Source organism: Phacochoerus africanus, chromosome 11 (assembly GCF_016906955.1).
Source record: "Phacochoerus africanus isolate WHEZ1 chromosome 11, ROS_Pafr_v1, whole genome shotgun sequence".
Taxonomy (NCBI): domain Eukaryota; kingdom Metazoa; phylum Chordata; class Mammalia; order Artiodactyla; family Suidae; genus Phacochoerus; species Phacochoerus africanus.
The window spans coordinates 133,180,540-133,189,625 of record NC_062554.1 but is presented as its reverse complement, the minus strand read 5'-3'; the positions used below and the strand labels follow the sequence as shown (position 1 = coordinate 133,189,625).

Here is a 9,086-nt window from a genome sequence, read left to right as displayed (position 1 = left end):
CCAACTTAAGACTCATCTCCTTTTTTAAATATTTTATTTTACTTTATTTTTTTATATTGGAGTGTAGTTGTTTACAAGGTTGTGTTAATTTTAGTTGTATAGCAAAGGGATTCAATTGTACATATACACATATCCATTGTTTTTCAGATCTTTTTCCCATATAAGTTATTACAGAATATTGAGTGGGGTTCTCTGGACTACACAGTAGGTCCCTGTTGACTGTGCTACATGTAGACAGGTGTATATGTCCCATTCCCGAACCCCCAATCATCCCTTCCCACCACGTTTCCCCTTTGATAACCATAAGGTTGTTTTCAAGGTCTGTTAAGTCCGTTTCTATTTTGTAAAGAAGAACATTTGTATCATTTTTTAAGATTCCATATATAAGTGGTATCATATGGTATTTGTCTTTCTCTGTCTGATTCACTTCACTTAGTGTGATAATCTCTAGGTCCAACCACTTTGCTGCAAATGACATTATTTCATTATTTGTTTTATGACTGAGTAACCTAGTATTCCGCTCCTTTTTGTAACTCTTCCTGCCCTCCACATTTTCTCCTGATATGATTGACCCGGTGTTTACTGCATGCATGACAATCTTCTATTATTGTGCTATGACACTTTCTTTTCCTTTCTTTTTTTTTAATATGGAACGCTTCACAAGCTTGTGTGTCATCCTTATGCAGGGGCCATGCGAATCTTCTCTGCATTGTTCCAGTAGTAGTATATGTGCTGCTGAAGGGAGCACACACAATGACCCTTTCTCGCATGTGGCAGGTTGAATTTTCTAAGACAGACATACAAATATCTTCCATCGTACATGTTCTTATACCATGTTACCTCAAAAAACTTTCGTCAAGAAAGGGGGAGTTCCCGTTGTGGCTCTGTGGTGAATGAACCCACCTAGTGTCCATGAGGACGCGGGTTCAGTCCCTAGCCTTGCTCAGTGAGTCAAGGATCTGGCATTACTGTGAGCTGTGGTATAGGTGGGAGACACGGCTTGGAACCCACGTTTCTGTGGCTGTGGTGTAGGCTGGCAGCTGTAGTTCCGAATAGACCCCTAGTCTGGGAAGCTCCATATGCCACGGGTGTGGCCCTAAAAGACAATATCTATCTATCTATCTATCTATCTATCTATCTATATATCTATCTATCTGATATATTAACTTCCCCAGAATTTATTTGAGCTGTGACTTGATCATAATTAATAGAATGCAGTGGGGGTGACACAACCTGACTCCTAAGCAAAGGTCAGAAAAGGCAACAAACTTTTTTTTTTTTGTCTTTTTGCTATTTCTTGGGCTGCTCCCACGGCATATGGAGGTTCCCAGGCTAGGGGTCTAATTGGAGCTGTAGCCGCTGGCCTATGCCAGAGCCACAGCAACTCAGGACCCGAGCCACATCTGCAACCTACACCACAGCTCACAGCAACGCCAGATCGTTAACCCACTGAGCAAGGGCAGGGACCGAACCAGCAACCTCATGGTTCCTAGTCGGATTCGTTAACCACTGCGCCACGACGGGAACTCCCAACAAACTTCTGCTTATAGAAATGATATTTTCCTTTGGAGTCCGATTAGAAATTTGAACACCACAAGGCTACCACACAGCAGGAAAGCCCAAGTACACGAAAAGGCCATGTGAACACTGGCCAACAGCCCCAGTTGAGGTTGCAGACAAACCAACAGAATTGACCACCAGACATGTGACAACTAGATACACCTCAGATGATTTCATCCTTCAGCTACCTGGTCACCCTCAGCCAGGAGATTGTCAGCTGAGGCCATAGACATTGCAGAATCGAGTCTAGCTATCCCCACTATGCCCTCTGAATTCTGGATCCGTAGAATCCGCAAGCAAAACAGCTCAAAGCACAAAGCTTTGGAGTAGCTCGTTATGAAGCAATGGATAACAGCTATTACTAAAGCTGGGAACTGTACCACTCATGTTTATATTTTCAAAGTAAGTTTTCAATATATGTTGATTACATGAATGAATTCATGTAATATTAAAAAAATCATATGTCTAATGTAGGTCCAATCATGAACTAAAACATGTTGTGTGCCAAGAGTGAATATCTCTCTCAAGACACTGAACCCAGGGAAAATGGGGATAAAAGTTAAAACACGGAGAGAGGACAAGGTGGCGGAGGAGTAGGGGGACACGCTCGCCCTCTCCCACAAACACAACCAAAAAAAGCACATCTACAGAATAAATGACTTGCACAGAACAGCAACCAATCGCTGGCAGAAGAACCTAAACTCCAATAACGGCAAGAAGTTCGTGACATTACGGGGCAGAACGGGAGAAAAGAGGAGAGTGAGAGAAGGTGAATCCGAGCGGGACGGGCGCTCCCGAAAGGGAACTGCAGAGGAGAAAGGGATCCCACACCCTGGAAAGTCACCTATGCGGGGGAAAGATCAAACGAACCGGAGGAATCTCCAGATGCAGAGAAGAGTGTAGCAGTAAGTTGGAGTACGGAAAAGCCGATCAAGAACCGAACGGACCATCTGAACTACGGGCACAGTCACCAAAAATTGAGACGCCTGGGTAGGGGCTGGGCACCGAGACCTTGGCTCCAGAGGTTGGTCCCCGAGAAAGGGCCTGGGGATGCCTGGGTGGGGGCTGGGCACCGAGTCCTCAGCTCCAGAGAATCAGGCTGCCCCAGGGAGGAGCCTCTTCGGTTTCCAACGGCCCTGCTACCCACCCAAGCCCCCAGGGGGTACCCTAGTGGATCAGCTGCATAGGACTGCCAGCTCCAGGCAGGACCCCCTGCAGCCCAGAAAAGCTGCAACAAGGTTGGCCAAGCTGGGAAAAGATCTCAGACGGTCTTTCTGAGTCGGGCTGCCCTGGGGAGGAGCCTCTTTGGTTTCCAATGGCCCCACTACCCGCCCAAGCCCCGAGGGGGTGCCCTAGTGGATCAGCTGCATAGGACTGCCAGCTCCAGGCAGGACCCCCTACAGCCCAGAAAAGCTGCAACAAGCCTGGCCAAGTCGGGAAAAGATCTCAGATGGTTTTTCTGAGTTAGGCTGACCTGGGGAGGAGCCTCTTGGGTTTCCAGTGGCCCTGCTACCCGCCCAAGCCCCTAGGAGGTGCCCCACTCCTGCGGAATAGCTGCTCAGTACCACCAGCCCCCTAGAAGAGCCCCTGCAGCCCAGAAAAGCTGCAACAAGCTTGGCCAGACTGTGAAAAGATCTGCCTACATTCTCAGGCCATCCTTCTGAGTTGAGCTGCCCTAGGGAAGAGCCTCTTAGGTTCTCAGTGACCCAGATAGCTGCTCCAGCCCCCAGGGGGTGCTGCACTCCTGAGGAACAGCTGCCCAACACCGCCAACCCCCTGCAAGAACCCCACAGCCTAAAAACACCAGACCAAGCTCTGCATGACCAAGTGAAATCTGTTACCATCGTGGTGTGGACCTCCCAGTCCTGTCTGCCCTCAGGAAGTCCTCCTTTGCTTCAAAGAAACACTGTTAGCCCCATAAACACTCCAGAAAAGCCACACTGCCTCAAAAAAGATTGACCAACAATGCCAGCCCTCAGGAAATATTCCACGGCAGTGACAAGGCAAACACTGCCTGATCACGGAGAGTACAACTCCCTCAGAAGAAAGAAAACAACAAGCAAGACGAAGAAGCAGAGAAACCATCCCCAGTCAAACCAACAGGAGAACTCACCTAAAACAGTCAACAATGAAACAGATCTCTGCAGTCTGACAGACCTGGAGTTCAAAAGAGAAATAGTGAAAAGACTGAAGGAATTAAGAGAAGATATGAACAGTAATGCAGATACCCTCAGAAAGGAACTAGAAAATATAAGGAGGAGCCAATAAAAACTAGAACATTCATTTGCAGAGATGCAAACTGAACTAAGGGCAGTAAAAACCGGAATGAATAATGCAGAAGAACGAATCAGTGATATGGAAGATAGAATAATGGAAATCACTCAATCTGGCCAACAGACAGAAAACTGAATCAAAAAACTGGAAAGCAATATAAGAGACCTATGGGATAATATAAAGTGGGCCAATCTACACATAATAGGAATTCCAGAAGGAATAGAAAAAGATAAGGGGATGGAAAATGTATTTGAAGAAATTATCGCTGGAAACTTCCCAAATCTAAAGGATACTGGGTTCAAGATACAAGAAGCACAGAGGGCCCCAAACAAACTGAACCCAAATAGACCCACAGCAAGACACATCATAATAAAAATGGCAAAAGTTAGTGATAAAGAGAGGATCCTAAAGGCAGCAAGAGAAAAACAGAATGTTACCTACAAGGGAACCCCCATAAGAATATCAGCTGACTTCTCTACAGAAACACTACAGGCCAGGAGGGAATGGCAAGAGATATTTAAAGTGCTAAAAGGAAAAAATATGCAACCTAGAATACTCTATCCAGCAAGAATATCATTTAAAATAGAAGGGGAAATAAAATTTTTTTCCAACAAACAAAAACTTAAAGAATACTGCAACAAAAAACCCAGGGTAAAGGAAATATTGAAAGGGCTTCTCTAAACCAAAAAGAAAGGAAGGAAAGGGAAGAAAAAAGAAAAGAAAAAAAAAGAAGAAGAGGAAGAACTAGGACTGAGGAAACCGCAATCAGAGAGTCACTCAAATAAGCCAGCATACAGATTTAATCATGAAAAGGCCTCAAACAAAATAAAATTAAAAAGAAAAAAATAAAAAAGAGTCATCAAAACCATAAAATGTGGGCAAGGGATGTTAGGAAGTAAATAACCCTTTTTGTTTGTTTGTATGTTTCTCTTCTTAATTTTAATATAGTAATGAAGTGTTTGAACTTACAGGACCATCAGGCTAAAACACACAATTATGGGAAGGGGTTAGCATACTTAAAAAACAGGGCAACCACAAGCCAAAACCAAATATTGCATTTGCAAAAATGAAAAAAAAATACACTCAAGCAGATAATAACAGGAGACCATCCAACCAAAAAAAAAAAAAAGAAAGGAAGAATGGAGAACCATAGAATCAACTGGAACACGAGGTTCAAATGGCAATACATAATCATTTATCAATTATCACCTTAAATGTCAATGGACTGAACGCCCCAATCAAAAGACAGAGTGGCTGAGTGGATAAAAAGGCAAAAACCTTCAATATGCTGCCTACAAGAAACTCACCTTGGGACAAAAGATACATATAGATTGAAAGTGAAAGGGTAGGGAAATATATTTCACGCCAATAGACATGACAGAAAAGCAGGAGTCGCAACACTCATATCAGAGAAAATAGACTTTAAAACAAAAGACATAAAGAAAGACAAAGAAGGACACTACTTAATGATTATGGGATCCATCCAAAGAGAGGATGTTACTATCGTCAACATATATGCCCCCAATACAGGAGCACCCAGATACATACAATAAATATTAACAGACATAAAGGGAGATATTGATGAGAATACAATCATAGTAGGAGACCTTAATACCCCCCTCACATCAATGGACACATCCTCTAGACAGAAAACCAATAAAGCAACAGAGATCCTAAAGGAAACAATAGAAAAGTTAGACTTCATTGATATCTTCAGGACACTACATCCAAAAAAAGCAGAATACACATTCTTCTCAAATGCTCATGGAACATTCTCAAGAATCGACCACATATTGGGACACAAAGCTAATCTCAATAAATTTAGGAGCATAGAAATTATCTCAAGTATCTTCTCTGACCACAATGCCATGAAATTAGAAATCAACCATGGGAAAAGGAAAGAGAAAAAATCTACTGCATGGAGATTAAACAACATGCTACTAAAAAACCAATGGGTTAATGAGGAAATCAAGAAGGAAATTAAAAACTACCTTGAAACAAATGATAATGAAGACACAACCGCTCAAAATCTATGGGATGCTGTGAAAGCAGTGCTCAGAGGGAAATTTATAGCAATACAGGCCTTTCTCAAAAAGGAAGAAAGATCCCAAATGGACAACTTAACCCTCCACCTAAATGAATTAGAAAAAGAAGAACAAAAAAGACCTAAAGTCAGCAGAAGGAAGGAAATTATAAAGATCAAAGAAGAAATCAATAAAATAGAGACTCAAAAAACAATAGAGAAAATTAATAAAACCAAGAGCTGGTTCTTTGAAAAGGTGAACAAAATTGACAAACCCCTGGCCAGACTCACTCAAAAGAGGAGCGAAAGAACCCAAATAACCAAAATTATAAATCAAAAAGGAGAAATCACAACGGATACAGCAGAAATACAAAAAACCATAAGAGAATACTATGAACAACTATACGGCAACAAGTTTGACAATCTGGAAGAAATGGACAATTTTCTAGAATCTTACAGCCTGCCAAAACTGAATCAAGTAGAAACAAAGCAACTGAACAGACCGATCACTAGAAATGAAATTGAAGAGGTCATAAAATCACTCCCTACAAATAAAAGTCCAGGACCAGATGGCTTCACAGGTGAATTTTATCAAACATATAAAGAGGAATTGGTGCCCATCCTCCTTAAACTCTTTCAAAAGGTTGAAGAAGAAGGAATACTCCCAAAGACATTCTATGATGCCACCATCACCCTCATTCCAAAACCAGGCAGAGATACCACCAAAAAAGAAAACTATCGCCCAATATCATTGATGAATATAGATGCAAAAATTCTCAACAAAATCTTAGCCAACCGAATCCAACAACATACCAAAAAAATTATACACCATGACCAGGTTGGGTTCATCCCAGGTTCACAAGGATGGTTCAACATATGCAAATCAATCAGCATCATACACCACATTAACAAAAGAAAAGTCAAAAATCATATGATCATCTCAATAGATGCAGAAAAAGCATTTGACAAAGTCCAACATCCGTTCATGATCAAGACCCTCGCCAAAGTGGGTATAGAGGGAACATTCCTGAATATAATCAAAGTCATTTATGATAAACCCACAGCAAATATAATACTCAATGGGGAAAAACTGAAAGCCTTCTCACTCCGATCTGGAACAAGACAGGGATGCCCACTCTCACCACTGCTCTTCAACATCGTTTTGGAAGTCCTAGCCACAGCAATTAGACAAACAAAAGAAATAAAAGGCATCCATATAGGAAGAGAAGAGATCAAACTGTCACTGTATGCAGATGACATGATACTATACATAGAAAACCCTAAGGACTCAACCCCAAAACTACTTGAACTGATTCATAAATTCAGCAAAGTAGCAGGATATAAGATTAACATGCAGAAGTCAGTTGCATTTCTGTATACCAGCAATGAACTATTAGAAAAGGAATACAAAAATACGATACTTTTTAAAATTGCACCTCACAAAATCAAATACCTCGGAATACACCTGACCAAGGAGGTAAAGGACCTATATGCCAAGAACTATACAACTTTAATCAAAGAAATCAAAGAAGATGTAAAGAAATGGAAAGATATTCCATGTTCCTGGATTGGGAAAATCAATATTGTAAAAATGGCCATACTACCCAAAGCAATCTACAGATTCAATGCAATCCCTATCAAATTACCCATGACGTTTTTCACAGAACTGGAACAAACAATCCAAACATTTATATGGAACCACAAAAGACCCAGAATCGCCAAAGCAATCCTGAGAAACAAAAACCAAGCAGGAGGCATAACTCTCCCAGACTTCAAGAAATACTACAAAGCCACAGTCATCAAAACAGTGTGGTACTGGTACCAAAACAGACAGACAGACCAATGGAACAGAATAGAGAACCCGGAAATAAACCCTGACACCTATGGTCAATTAATCTTTGACAAGGGAGGCAAGAACATAAAATGGGACAAAGAAAGTCTATTCAGCAAGCATTGCTGGGAAACCTGGACAGCTGCATGCAAAGCAATGAAACTAGAACACACCCTCACACCATGCACAAAAATCAACTCCAAATGGCTGAAAGACTTAAATATACGACAGGACACCATCAAACTCCTAGAAGAAAACATAGGCAAAACACTCTCTGACATCAACATCATGAATATTTTCTCAGGTCAGTCTCCCAAAGCAATAGAAATCAGAGCAAAAATAAACCCATGGGACTTCATCAAACTGAAAAGCTTTTGCACAGCCAAGGAAACCAAAAAGAAAACAAAAAGACAACTTACAGAATGGGAGAAAACAGTTTCAAATGATGCAACCGACAAGGGCTTAATCTCTAGAATATATAAACAACTTATACAACCCAACAGCAAAAAAGCCAATCAATCAATGGAAAAATGGGCAAAAGACCTGAATAGACATTTCTCCAAAGAAGATAGACAGATGGCCAACAAACACATGAAAAAATGCTCAACATCGCTGGTTATAAGAGAAATGCAAATCAAAACTACCATGAGATATCACCTCACACCAGTCAGAATGGCCATCATTAATAAATCCACAAATAACAAGTGCTGGAGGGGCTGTGGAGAAAAGGGAACCCTCCTGCGCTGTTGGTGGGAATGTAAACTGGTACAGCCACTATGGAGAACAGTTTGGAGATACCTTAGAAATCTATACATAGAACTTCCATATGACCCCGCAATCCCACTCTTGGGCATCTATCCGGACAAAACTCTACTTAGACACGTGCACCCGCATGTTCATTGCAGCACTATTCACAATAGCCAGGACATGGAAACAACCCAAATGTCCATTGACAGATGATTGGATTCAGAAGATGTGGTATATATACACAATGGAATACTACTCAGCCATAAAAAAGAATGACATAATGCCATTTGCAGCAACATGGATGGAACTAGAGAATCTCATACTGAGTGAAATGAGCCAGAAAGACAAAGGCAAATACCATATGATATCACTTATAACTGGAATCTAATATCCAGCACAAATGAACATCTCCTCAGAAAAGAAAATCATGGACTTGGAGAAGAGACTTGTGGCTGCCTGATGGGAGGGGGAGGGAGTGGGAGGGATCGGGAGCTTGGGCTTATCAGACACAACTTAGAATAGATTTACAAGGAGATCCTGCTGAATAGCATTGAGAATTTTGTCTAGATACTCATGTTGCAACAGAAGAAAGGCTGGGGGAAAAATGTAATTGTAATATATACATGTAAGGATAACCTGACCCCCTTGCTG

The 9,086-nt window shown here is 41.5% G+C and overlaps 1 non-coding gene across 1 annotated transcript; it reads right to left on the bottom strand.

Annotated features, from left to right (window-relative positions):
* Positions 1 to 641: 641 nt before the first annotated feature.
* Positions 642 to 748, bottom strand: LOC125112322 (U6 spliceosomal RNA). Its single transcript, XR_007131115.1, has one exon. It is a non-coding gene; the product is annotated as a U6 spliceosomal RNA (small nuclear RNA).
* Positions 749 to 9,086: the final 8,338 nt, after the last annotated feature.